Raw genomic sequence first — 14,599 nt, 5'->3', positions numbered from 1 at the left:
CAAAAATGATCAGGACAGCTTCGCAAATTCCATACTGAATTTATTATGTACATGGAGGGAGAAGTGAGCTGTATAAGAAGATGCATGGCCATGTGCCCAATATTCTTTTTCTGTTATGTTCTGTATATAAAGTACTCATCTTTGTTATTTGTGTAAAAAGTTCAAAATTTAAAAAAGAAAAAAGACAAACAGGAAAGAAAGATTATACATGCTTCTGAAAATCATGAAACTGAAAGATTATGCAAGCTTCATTTTTTCTGAAAAACATGAAACTCCAGATTCCTAAGAAACTTCACTCATTCTCTACAGTCTTTCAGAGATAAGTAACCCCATCTTCTCATTCTTTCAATACCCAGGCAATTTAATGGGGATCTGGGGAAACAAATGCATGAAGCACAGCTAGGTCCTCTCTTACTAGATATTTATCTTGAGTACCCACTCCCTAATAGCCATTAAAAAAAAATACTCAAAGATTTTTCAAAGGCCATCCCAAAAGGCAGAGAAGCCAAAGGCTACATAAAAAGTGAGCAGTATCACATTCATCCTGCCCACCCTGATATTTGGGACTCTCCATTCTTTGATCCTCCTCTTTTTTTCCAAGGTAGTTTGTTTTAGTTGAATAATTCTTTTGTTATCATTGTTGTCCTAAGCTTTCATCACCAGCCTCAAACCATTCTGAGCTTTTGAACTCCTGGAAAAAGAGATCAGACTTCTGTTTCCCCAATCAGAAGAGCAAGACAGAGAGGAGACAATAGAAGTTTCAGGAAGTGAAACTTACATTTAGTAGAAGGGGAAAAAATCCTCCCTAACAATTAGGGCAATCCAAAAGTTGAACTGGCTGCATCAGGAGGTCCTCGTTCACTGAAGGGATTACAGCAGAAGCTAGCTGACCATGTTGTAGAAAATATTCTTTCTTAAACTACGTTGGACTCAGTGACTACTGAGGTGCTTTCCAACTCTGATGTTCTGTGATTACGGAGGATCAACTTCAGGTTTAGTAAAACATTCTCATTTTAACAACTAGTATAGTGATATTTGAATACCTGAAGTTTATCCATAGCAAGCATATATATTATCACAGATTTTAGATGGCAAAGCAGTTATCAGAGTATAAATATCATCCTACTGCATCATTATATGCAACAATAAGTGATCACACAACAGCTTGTCACCTTAATTGTAGTAGATAACAATAATTGTACAGTACCTCCATTAACTCTGCCATACCAAGCCACCTCTCTCTTCTCAAATTCAGAATATATGGAAAGGAAAATATTTAGGCCATCATCATTACCTATCTTCTGTTTAAAGTAGAAGAAAGAGGAGAGAATGAAGCAGCTGTATGAGAATTTATTGTGAATGGGAGTCGGAGATTTAACTCCTCACAAGGCAAAATGAAAATATGTTTTAGATAGTAACTCCCCACAGAAACAAACGATGTTTAGAAGTACCAGGTGCATGTTTTACAGCACCAAGAGAAATGTACTTGAATTTATACATTATCTTCAGATTATCTGTACATTCTGGGAACAGTGCCCTGTCAGCCAGCTGCTTCAGAATAGTGACTGTTTCCTGGGGTAATTTTCTGAGTACTAATGGGGAAAAACAGGGCTCTGTACTAGTGATTTCTTTTATGTGATTTTTAGTCATGACAAAATTACCTTCTTACATGCAGATAATAAAAAATGGCTAATTAGAAACAGTAATAACTCATTAATTGGGAAAATCGATAATCTTGATTAGAGTTATGACTGTCCTATTTAATTGTGTTTTCTCTAGTGCCTGGCATGGTGCTCTATGCATTGTAGTCACTTAAATGATGAATGAATAAAAAGTCATCTGAATTTCAAAACAAAAAATTATTACAGGATGTTAACTAAGATATATAGTTTATTATTTTAAGGTAAATAAACAACAAAATATTAAAAAGAATTACCAGAGTAACCAATGTTAATGAATAAATAATGAGTGTTGATTAGCACATCAATATAATATTTTGTTTGCTACATAACCCATCTTCTCATCTATACTTCTACTCACCACTTCCATAGGGCTGTCCCTTATAACAGAATTTTTAAGAGGAAAAAAAGAGGGAAAATGTAGCAAAACCAAACAATGCATGAAAAAAGTCCAACATTATATGCAATGTTCCAAATATGTGAAACCCAAGCTTTGCAAAGGAGTTAGGAGAGGTGTTTTCTAATTTCTCTTCTTTAAGGACAAGCTTGGTTTACAGTAACAGTTATTTTGAATTGTTTTCTGGATGCTATTGTTTCCCTTTATATTGTTGTAGTCATTGGCTGTAATGTTACTGGCTCTTGTTACTTTAACTTTGTATCAGTTCATACAATTCTTTCCATGATTAACTGGATGCATATTTGCTATTTCTTTGAGTTTTTAATTAATTAATTAATTTTTTAGTTTTCAACATTCATTTCCACAAGATTTTGTTATAAATTTTCTCCCCATCTCTACCCTACTCCCCACCCCAAGATAGCAAGCATACTGAATATCCCTTCCCCCATCAGTTCTCTCTTATGTCCTCCCTCCACACCTCCCCCCCCCTTACTTTCTTGTAAGGCAAGATGGATTTCTATACCCCATTGCCTGTATGTCTTATCTCCTGGTTGCATGTAAAAAACAATTTTTAACATTTGTTTTTAAAACTTTGTTTTCCAGATTCTTTCTCTTTTTCCCTCCTCACCAACCCCCACTGGGAAGACAAGCAGTTCAATATAGGTTGTACATGCATAGTTATGCAAAACATTTCTATAGTAGCTATATTGTGAAAGACTATATTTCCCTCCATCCTATCCTTCCCCCCATTTTTTCTATTTTCTCATTTGACCCTGTCCCTTTTCAAAAGTGTTTGCTTCTAACTCTTCTCTCCCCAGTCTGCCCTTCCTTCTATCATCCCCCTCTTATCCCCTTTCCCCCTCCTTTCTTGTAAGGTAAGATACCCAACTGAGTGTGTATGTCATTCGCTTCTTAAGCCAAATCCAATGAGAGTAAGGTTGGCTCATTCCCTTTCACCTTCCCGCTCTTCCCTTCCTTTGTAACAGTCTTCTCTTGCCTCCTTTATTTGAGATAATTTACCCTATTCTATCTCTCCCTTTCTCCTTTTCCCAATGTAGTTCCTCTCACCTAATTTTATTTTTTAAATATCATCCCTTCACATTCAACTCACCCTGTGACCTCTAAGTATACATGTACACAAATGTACACACACGTTTATATACATATAGACATAAACACCCACCAATACATACATATACGTATATATACATATATGTATACATACATATTCGCTTTAACTATCCTTATGCTAAGAAAAGTCTCATAAGTTACAATTATCCTTTTTCCATGTAGAAATGTAAATAGTTCAACTTTAATAAGTTCCTTATGATTTCTTTTTTCTGTTTACTTTTTCATGCTTCTCTTGCTTCCTGTGTTAGAAAGGCAAGTTTTCTGTTCAGCTCTGATCTTTTCATCAAGAAGGCCTGTCCTTTATTTCATTGAATATCCAATTTTCTCCTGAACTATTATACCTAGTTTTGCTGGGTAGCTGATTCTTGGTTTTAATCCTACCTCCTTTGACCTCTGGAATATCATATCCCAAGCCCTTTGATCCCTTAATGTAGAAGCTGCTAGATCTTGTGTTACCCTTTTTGTGTTTCCACAATACTCAAATTACTTCTTCCTGACTGCTTCTAATATTTTCTCCTTGACTTGGGTACTCTGGAATTTGGTACATTATTCTTAGGAGTTTTCTTATGGGGATATTTTTCAAGAGGTGATTGGTGAATTCTTTCAATTTCTATTTTGCCCTCGGGTTCTAGAACATCAGGGCAGTTTTCTTTTATAGTTTCTTGAAAGATGATGTCTAGGTTCTTTTTTTATTATGGCTTTTATGTAGTCCAATAATTTTTAAATTATCTCTCCCAGATCTATTTTTCAGGTCAGTGTTTTTTCCAATGAGATATTTCACATTGCCTTCTATTTTTTTGTATCCATTCTATAGTATCTTGATTTCTCATAAAGTCATTAGCTTCCCTTTGCTCCAATCTAATTTTGTAGGAATTATTTTCTTCAGTGAATTTTTGAAATTCCTTTTCTCATCTGACCAATCATGCTTTTTAAGGCATTCTCCTCATTGGCATTTTGGGCCTCTTTTGCCATTTGAGTTAGTCTATTTTTTAAAGTGTTATTTTCTTCAGTATTTTTTAGGTCTCCTTTAGCAGGCTACTGACTTGCTTTTCATAATTTTCTTTCATCATTCTCATTTCTCTCCCCAATTTTTCCTCTGCTTCTTTTACTTGATTTTCAAAATCCTTCTTAAGCTTCTCCATGGCCTGTGAGCAATTCATATTTTTCTTGTAGGCTTTTGATGCAGGAATTTTGACTTTGCTGTCTTCTTCTGGTTCTATGCTTTGATCATTGTTGTCACCAAAAAACAGTTCTATATTTTGATTTTGCTTAGTCTGTTTGCTCATCTTGCCAGCTAATTGCTTGACTTTTGAGTTCTTTGCCATGGCAAAGCTCTGCTTTCAGAGTGGAGAGTGCTGTGTCCCAAATCTCTGGGGTTTTGTGCAACTGTTGTCAAAGCTTATTCTGGACACCTGACTCAGAAATGTTAGAAGCGCTGCCTCTCCACAGCCTAAACAAGCTCTGCCACACTAGTGCTCCTCACCCCAAGACTGCCACCCCATACTGCGACCCAGATATAAGCAGGTCATAGGAAAGCAATTATCCTCTGAATGGTCACTTGACCTCCCTACAATCTGTAAGACTAAAGCTCAGGAGATAGCCAAGTGACAGCAGTTGCAACTACAGCCAACTCTGCTGCCCCAGGAGTCAGGGGCTGGACTGCACTCTTCTTTAACCCAGGATCAACAGAGTTCCCCACTGACCTTTTACTTTCTCTTTGGCATTTATGGGTTGAGAAGTCTGGAAACTTCCACAGTTGCAGGTGAATCAGTCCCCTGATGTCTGCTCTGGCCAGTCTGTGCCATGGATTTGGGCTGGTGCAGTTCATGCAAGACTGCACTCTATTCCAGCTCAATGCAATAGACCCTTCCTGTTGGCCTGTCAGTCTGCCTTCAGTAGGAGATTTGTTTCTCTCTGTCACATCTGTGGGTTCTATAGCACTTAAATTTGTTTAGAGTCATTTTTTATAGGTATTGGTGTTGGTTGGTGTGATAGTAATGGCATTTAAAGATCCCCCTGTATTGGCTTAGTTTTTCAAATTGATTGTGTTAAAACCCAGAGCTTGTTAATCCCACCTGTGGGATGGACTTGTTGACTTGAAAAGAGAGACACGAACTGGGAAGAGCTAGTGACGTAGATTTGGAGAGACAAGTGAGAGGCAGAAGAACTTTTTTTTTGGAAGCAGCACCTCGTGGAGAGAGAGAGACTAAGAGAATTGCTGGTGGCCGCTTTGAATTGCCGTGGACTTTTGAGACCTGCCCCCTGAGCTGCCAAGGACTGAGGAGACATGGCTGTTTTGCTGGTACTTTGTCTGTCTGTTTTGATGTTCTTTTGCCAGATTTGTCCACTGGTGAAAGACAATCCTGTTGTTGAAGAAGTCCTGGAACCTGGCTTTTGGTTAAGAAGCCCTGAGACTGTCCTGCAGACAGAGAGTGAATACTGTCCACTGGTGAAGGACAGTGCTGTTGTTGCAGGGGTCTGGAGACTGTCCTGCAGACAGAGTGAATACTGTCCACTGGTGAAGGACAGTGCTGTTGTTGCAGGGGTCTGGGAACCTTTCTGTTGGTTCAGAAGCCCTGAAGAAGGATTTTCTTGTTGCATGTTTACAGAAATCCTAGGAGAGGGTTTTAATGTTTTCAGGGGTTCTAGGACTGTTCTACAGACAGAGGATGAATTAATGAAGAGACTGGCAATTTATCTTGTGGCCTTGCTAAGCCTCATCTCCCCAGGAACTAAGATTGCTGAGAACTTGCCTTGTGTCAAGATGAAGAAAAGACCTCCATTTGGGTATTAAGTGCTGTGCTTGGACTTGATGTAACTCTGGGGTAGATTCAATTGTGATCCAGGGGTGGGGAACTTTTGACCTTTTTGTGCTCTGTGATTGACAAATGAAGGTACTTTACTTATGTTTGGAAACTAATCTCCATTTGAGAAGAGGGGCTTTGTGGTGGACTAAATGAAGGTATAGCCTAGGGGTGGAGAAGTATTTAGAATGGGGACTTTGTAATTGATTGAATGATTGGAAGGTCCTGGGGTGGGGTAGTCCTTGGGAGATTATTTAATCACACTTAGTAAATGCTGTATTTTGAATGATGTCATGTTTTGATCTCTGTTCTTGGTTGGTCACTGAATAAAATGGAGAGCACCTATGCTGGTATTTTGAACCTTGGGAAGTTGCCTTTCCTTGGCATTACAGTACAGTTGGAGAGGGAGCTCAAGCAAGTTCCTAATTTTACTTCACCATCTTGGCTCTGCCCTTCCCCCCATCTTTGTTATTTCTTACAGAACAGTGACACTATTTTAGATTTCTATATTACAATCTGTTTAGGCATTCTTCAAATGAAGCAGAATTAGTTTGGTTTCAGTACTTTAGTTTCATAAAAAGTGATGCTCTAAATATTTCGAGGTGTATGTTAGCTTTTTTAAAAAAATAATAATTGGGGTTAAGTAACTTGCTCAAGGTTACACAGCCAGTTATTTTGTGTGGGTGCCAAGTATCTGACGCTGGAACTGATCCCGGGTCTCCCGACGCTGGGGCCAGTGCTCTTACTCACTGTGCCACCTGGCTGCCCCAGCTTTTGTTTTTTTTTTTTTGACAGTGACTTCTTTGATGTATATATGCTTAGTATCAGAATACATGGATCAAAGAGTATTAATATTTTAATCATTTTTTTTCATAATTCCTATTTGTTTTCCAGAATCAATGTGTCAATTCACAGTCCCAGGCCTTGTTGTGCCTCACTTAGTGAGCTCACAAACCATTCTACACTGACTATTCTCAAATTGTGTCATCTTTGATAATCTACTGACTATGAAATAAGACCTCATGTGAAGTTTGTTGTGCATTTCTCTTATTATTAGTGATTTAGAGGATACATTTATATCATTAATAATCTGAATTTTTTTTAACTATTGGAGAATGGCTTTTGATTTTTTCTTGGATATTAAAATCATATCAGAGATACCTGATAAATTTTTCCCATTCAATCACTTCCTTTGTTATCCTAAATGTATTTTGATTAATGTGTATACTTGGAAAGTATGTTCTAAGGGTTCATGAAAATAGCTCTCTTAATAACTTGGCCATTCTCCTCATAATCATTTAATGTGATTTAACAAATTCCATTTCATAAATTATATCAAGCTCACCTTTCTTCTGACATGCTTCTATGCCATGGGAAACTAGGTGATTTAGTGAATAGAGTACTGAATGGGAAGTCAGAATACAAGAATTCAAATTCTGTCTTTGACGTTTGTGTGACAGCTGTGTGACCTTAGGCAAATTGCTTAACTTCTCTCAATGTCAGTATCATAATTTGTACACTGGGGATAATAATGCATCTACATCATAGAGTTGTCACTGAGGACTGAAAGAGATAAAATGTAAAGTAAAAAATTTGCCAAAATTACAGAGGTTTTACTGTATACTAAAGCAGTAAGAATTATATAGGGGAAAACAAAACGCAAATGAATCAAGATAAAATTTTTAAAAATGTAAAACAAAGCGTATCGTTGATATTTTACTACAGCATGAGTAAAGAACATGGGCCTTAAATGAGAAAAGCATCACATAAGGCCTACTTTTAAATGTCTATCACATAATATTTTACTGACAGAAAGGAAACAAACTGCCAAAATAAGAGCATTTTAAGTGGCTTAAACAAATTAAAATCCCATGTGGAAGGAGCTGTGTTGCTTGACCATGGTGTTTTGTATAGAACAGGACACCATTGGTTCTCTGTAAATATTATGATTTTTTTTCTTTTTAAGAGTAATTTAATATTTCTTAGCTCCAGGTTGTTTGGAGTTAAGAAGAATAGCATACAGTCAGTTTTCAGAGTCAAGAAAATACTATTTGACATTCAAGATATATTTTTTAGAATGGTAATATCTATAAGAACATAATTTTAAAGAATGGAATTGTGCATTAGATTGCATTACTTTCATTAGGATTTCAATAACTTTACTTGACAACCCTGGTCACAGATTCCTCTTTGCTACTCATATCTCCAATACCATCCTGCTCCTCACACACTGATGTGAGCAGATGATATTAGCTCTAAAATTTCTGAGAAGATACTCTGAGCTTCCTCAGGTCCCAATCTCTATACCATCAAACTTTTTCAGTGTTTTCACACGTGCTCTCATCCTTCTCTCCCCTTTCAGAAGAGTTACCCCTATCTACTACTCAGAGTTGTCTAAAAATGGAGGAAAAAATTTCCTCTAAAAGAAATGGTCTTCTTCATAGTGGAAACAATCAAGCAGAGGTTTCATGTCCATTTGTTAGGATTCTGTAGAAAAGATTCATATAGTGACATTAAGGCTGTATTAGATAAGGTCCCTACTGACTGTTAGAGTCTATGATGATGAATGTGAAATTTAATCTTGGTTGCACATGGTTATACATTAAAGTCATAGTTTCAAACTTCAATATAAATAAAACATTTTTATCCATCTGCATAGTAATACAAACTCTCTATATATGTAATATTTCTCCCTTTATCTAATAGTTTAGGAGTGTTTCTTTAAGGGAAAGCTAAAAGAAAATTAGACACTTTTTTTCAAATTAGTGAAACAATAGATTGTAAACAGTTAAAAACCTTACCATAGCACAGTTATACTGCATAAGCATATTTTGTTAGCAAAATAAATGTGTAGCATAGATAGATAAAACCATGTGAAGTGATTGCTAAGTATACTTTCTTTTTGGAGTATGTAAAATCAGGGTAGCTTATCGCTTATTACTACCCACTACTGCATTTTCCTCAGCCTACATTCATGAATATCTTGTATGCACAGCAAATGCTTAGACTACTTATTTTTTAGCTGACTCCAGTTTCTTTAAGATTTATGCATCTGTGTGAGACATGTAAGTGAGATGTGAAAAGATATGACTAAATATGGAAAAAACCAATTTAGTTCTGGGTAATTATGGCAAACTGATTTTGCTCTAGCCACCATATTGTTTACAAAGACAGGCATCTGGCAGGTCATATAAAGATATCCTTTAATTTATATTTGGAAGATTTAAATCAAATCTAGATTCAGCACACATCAAATGATTGAGCAGCCTAAGTTTATCCTGACAAGAAAAGCTGAGGTGATACTTCAGCATTCAGCAAAGGATTAATAAAACTTTTTTTTTCTATGAATGATCTTGAATAATACTATAAAAGGTATGAGTCCTTTTAGTGAGCTACTTCACTTCAAGAAGACTGACCACCTGGAGAATGTGAATTGACTTTTTCAGAACATTTAACATTTCCATTTTTTGATTCTGAAATGGTACTATCGTTCCTATCAATGGAAAGTAGCCTATAGTTTTTTTGTGATGCTAAGTGTCAGTGAGCTCTAATCTGAAATAGTCCCAAACTCTGATTTTCTTTTGCTTGTCCTTTCTTTGGAGGGGGGAAAGCAGGGCAATTGGGGTTAAGTGACTTGCCCAAAGTCACATGGCTAGTAAGGGTTAAGTCTGAGGCCATATTTGAACTCAGGTCCTCCTGACTCCAGGGCCAGTGCCCTATTCACTGTGCCACCTAGATACCCCCCAAAATCTGATTTTCAAAGTGGAAATGGGTATACATGAAATTGGCCATGAATAGTGGGATAACTTCTTATGATACTATTCTGCATAGCTCCTAGCATATAACAAAATTAAGTATTTTCTGATGATGATGATTCAAAGAATTATAATAGTAGAGGTTAAGACAATTGACTACTTCTCCCTGCAGGGTTCAATGGGTAATTCTGAGGTTGTGAGGGTGGAATTTCTAGTACTATCGCTCACATACCCTTACAATGGGGAGTAGAGCATTGTGTTCTTCACTTATTATCCAAATTATATCAATTAACCACCCAGAGTTAATTAGCTTTTAGAAATGAGAATTTACTAAACTAGTACAGTAAGAACAGTTGGTACAAAAGCATTTCTTCAAAAGTCTAGAGTACATAGTACATACAGAGTCCAAGGGAAACTAGACTCAAACTTAGAAAGTACATGTGGTGAGGTAGTTAATAAATAAGAACTATTTGGTTGGAAGCCCTATTCTCCCTTTGTGGAGTCTTCATGAACTTCTTCAAAGGTCTATGTAGCTTAGCTCCTAGTTGGGCCATAATGCCCACAGAGTCATAAAGATATACTTCTCTCTGGCATGTCTATTTTATCCTTTTTCAGTTCCCAGTTCAATATACTATTTTCTTCTGTGAGTCTATCCCTCTTACAGCTGAGTGAATCATGGTACTAGCTCTGGGTTCATTCTTCCTTCATTCCCTTATTGCCCTCTTGTATACTTTGCAAGGGTTTTGTTTTCTCTAAATACTATTGACTCATGACATTCATAGTATTTACTGAGATGGTTCTACTGAAACACATCTCATAGATGTGTACCTTATTCTTTCAATAAATCACAAAACATTTTGTCATCTGATTTCACCCAACTTTTCAAAGCATTTAACTTCTTCCAATGTGATTAGCTGTTTTTGTTTTTCCACAGCTAGTTTACTACCTTGATTAAAAAGTATCTAGGAATTTTTAAAAACCTAGTTTAATCATTTGATTAACTGAATAAGATTGATTCTGAAAGTCAGTCAAAGAAAAATTGTCAATAAATGAAGATATCAAGATATAGAACATATTATTAATTGCATTTAATTGGGTTGGTGTATGGAACATACTTCTATTAACATTATTTGCCATAGGGAAACACTGGAAACTTTTCCAGTAAATGCAAAGGTAAAGCAAGGATGTTCCTTCTTCCAAGTATTATTATTATTTTTTAATACTTTATTAACTTCTCATTTACATCATTCATTTCCGCCAGATTTTGAGCTACAAATTTTCTCCCCATTTTCCCCTACCCACTGCCCCAAAATAGCAGTCCCACAGGATATCCCTTCCTCCAATCTGCTCTCTCCCATATTTTCTCCCATATCCCTTTCTACTTTTCCAGTGGATCTCTAGGCCTCAGTGCCTGTATATCTTATTTCCCAATTACAAGTAAGATGGTATTAATAATAGTGTATATATATATATGTATATATATATATATATTTGAATATTTGATTTTAAAACTTTCAATTCCAGATTCATTCCCTTCCTTCCTTGTCACCCACACTTACTGGGAAGATAAGCAGTTCAGTATAGGTTGTACATGTGTGGTTAATGCAAAACAATAACATAGTAGATATATTGTAAAAGACTGACTATATTTCCCTCCCTCCTATCCCACCTCCCACTTGTTCTATTCTCTACTTTGATCCCTCTATTTTCAAAAGTGAGTGCTTCCAACTTCCCTCCCCCCCCAGCCTACCCTCCCTTCTATCATCCCCCCTTTCATCCCCTTTCCCCCCATTCTCCTGGAGGGTGAGATACCCTATTTAGTGTGTATTTCACTCCCTCCTCAAGCCAAATTTAATGGGAATAAGGTTGACCCATTCCCTTTTGCCTTCTTATTCTTCCCCTCCATTGTAACCATTTTCCCTTGCCTCTTCTGTATGAGATAGTTTACCCCAATCTGTCTCTCCCCACCTCCTCTGATTATATTCCTCTCACCTCTTAATTTCACCTTTTAAGTATCATTCCTTCCTGTTAAATTGGTCCTGTGCCCTCTATCTATGTATACCTGTAAACAAATATACATACATTCACATATGTATTCATATGCCCATATACCCTCATATATAGACAAATATATATATATTTCTAATCCCTTCAACTGCTGAGAAAAGTTTCATAAGTTATAATTATTGTTTTTCCATGTAGAAATGTTAATAGTTCAACTTTTATAAGTTCCTTATGATTCCTTTTCCCTGTTCACCTTCTCATGCTTCTCTTGCTTCTTGTATCAGAATGTCAAATTTTCTATTCAACTCTGATTTTTTCAGCAAGTATGCTTGAAAGTCCTCTATTCCACTGAATGACCATATTTTCCCCTGAAACATGATACTCAGTTTTGCTGGGTAGGTGACTCTTGGTTTTAATCCCAGCTCCCTTGACCTCCGGAATATCATATTCCAAGCCCTTCGATCCCTCAGTGTAGAAGCTGCCAGATCCTGGGTTATCCTGACTGTGTTTCCACAATATTCAAATTGTTTCTTCCTGGCTGCTTGTAATATTCTCTCCTTAATCTGGAAATTCCAGCTATAATATTCCTAGGAGTTTTCTTTTTGGGATCTTTTTCAGGAGGTGATCGGTGGATTCTTTCAACTTCTATTTTGCCCGCTGGTACTAAAACATCAGGGCAGTTTTCTTTGAGAACTTCCTGGAGGATGATTTCTAGGTTCTTACTTTGGTCATAGCTTTCAGGCAGTCCAATAATTTTTAAATGATCTCTCCTGGATCTATTTTCCAGGTCAGTGGTTTTCCCATGAGATATTTCACATTGCCTTCTATTCTTTCATTTGTTTGGATCTGTTTAACAGCATCTTGATTTCTCATAAAGTCATTAGCTTCCATTTGCTCCAATCTAATTCAGAAGCAATGATTCTCCTCATTGAGTTTTTGAGATTCTTTTTCCATCTGTCAAATTCGGCTTTTTAAGGCATTCTTCTCCTCATTGCCTTTTTGGGCCTCCTTTGCCATTTGAGTCAATCTGTTTTTTAAGGTATTATTTTCCTCAGTCAGGCTGTTGACTCTCATTTCATAATTTTCTTGCATTGTTCTCATTTCTCTTCCCAATTTTTCCTGCACTTCTCTTATTTGGTTTTCAAAATCTTTCTTAATGTCCTCTATGGCCTGTAACCAGCTTGTATTTTCCTTTGAAGCTTTTGGTGCAGGAGTACTGACTTCACTGTTTTCCTACTGCTCCATGCTTTGCTCCTTTTTGTCCCCAAAATAGGAGTGTAATGTTGGAATCTTCTGTCTGCTTTGTTTCCTTTGCCTGCTTATTTTGCCACTCAATTACTTGACTTTTGGGCTTTTTGCCACAGTAGGACTCTGCCACCAGACAGGGGAGCTTTCGTCCCAAACACTGGGGTTTTCTCAGCTGCCTGAGGTATTAGAAGGGTGCCCTCTCTAAGGTGTCCACACCCTCTCACAAGCTGGACACACACCCCAGAACCTCCATCCTAGACTGCAATCCAGATCCAAGCAGGTTAAAGCAAGAGCGATTACCCCTCAGACTGGTGCTTGGTCCCCCTACACTCTGCAGGCCAAGAGCTGAAGCAGCCACGTGGCACTGGCTAGCTGTGCCACCGTCTCAGCGGTTTCTCGCCCCGGGGGTAAAAGTCATGCACTCCCACTTACTCGTCTCAAAATCCAGACTGTACTGACCTCTCACTTTGTCCTTTGTGTCTATGTGTTGATAAATCTGTAAATGGCCACAGCTGCTGCTGATCTGGAGGCCCTCAGGCCAGCAGCTGGTCAGGCCCACCCTGGGGCTAAAGCCTGGGTGTGTGGCTGGGCTCGGCTCCCAGAGCACTGTGCTGCATTCCTGCCGGCCTGCCAGGCTGTCCTCAGTGGGAGGTTAGCTTCTCTGTGTCATTTTGTGGGTTCTGCAGCTCCAAAGTTATTTAGAGGCCCCTTTTTACATTGATTGGGGAGGGTGGAAGCCAGAGCTGCGGGAAGGTCATTCTTCTACTCCTCCATCTTGGCTCCGCTCTTCCCCCCCCCCTTCCAAGTATTATTTGACATAGTTCAAGAAATGCTAGTAAAAAGAAAAAGGCAAAGAAAAGGGAGAAGAGTTATGACCTCTGACTGGGCCAGGTTTACCTCAAAACAGTCCAAAAGTTAAGATTCATGACTGGAATACAATGAAACACTCATGGAAGAGAAAATGCCACAAAATAACTTAATTACAAGAAAAATTATGTACTTTAGTAAAATCGAATGCTCTTCCCTTCTCTATACATATTCACAAGGGTATCGAAGCTATGAGAGAAATTCAATGCAAAAAGATGTACTCTGTTAACTTTGTAATAACCAATTTCACATAAACTAGGTTTTATATGTTCCTAGTCCCTTGGTCCAAAGAAATAACCAGTGTAACCTCCTTCTCTCCTTAAAGAGAAAACATGCCAGCCTAAATAAAATATTAAGTAATGTTCTTAGAAGTACATAATTTGTGAGAATAGATGTTTGTGTCATAATCAGCATAACTTCTGGATTTGTATTCAGAAATTTCCTATGATTTAATAAATACTTATTACATTATAATTGGTTGATTAAAAATAATTTACTGGTAAAATTTGGAGAACTCTGACATGGCCCTACATGAGTCTGCAAACATTTTTTGCCTTCTATTCCAGGACTTTTTAACCTCTTTTGACTCAAGAGTCTATTTGGCAGTCAGTGAAGTCTATGAATCTTTTCTCAAAATAATATTTTTAAATGTATAAAATAAAATACCTAGAATTACATATGAAACAAATTACAGTGAAATGTAAAAAAAATTGC

The sequence above is a fragment of the Petaurus breviceps genome, unplaced genomic scaffold (genome assembly GCF_028583685.1).
Source record: "Petaurus breviceps papuanus isolate PSGF00001 unplaced genomic scaffold, PetGlider_PUasm1.0 115, whole genome shotgun sequence".
NCBI lineage: Eukaryota > Metazoa > Chordata > Mammalia > Diprotodontia > Petauridae > Petaurus > Petaurus breviceps.
This window is presented reverse-complemented; position numbering follows the sequence as displayed.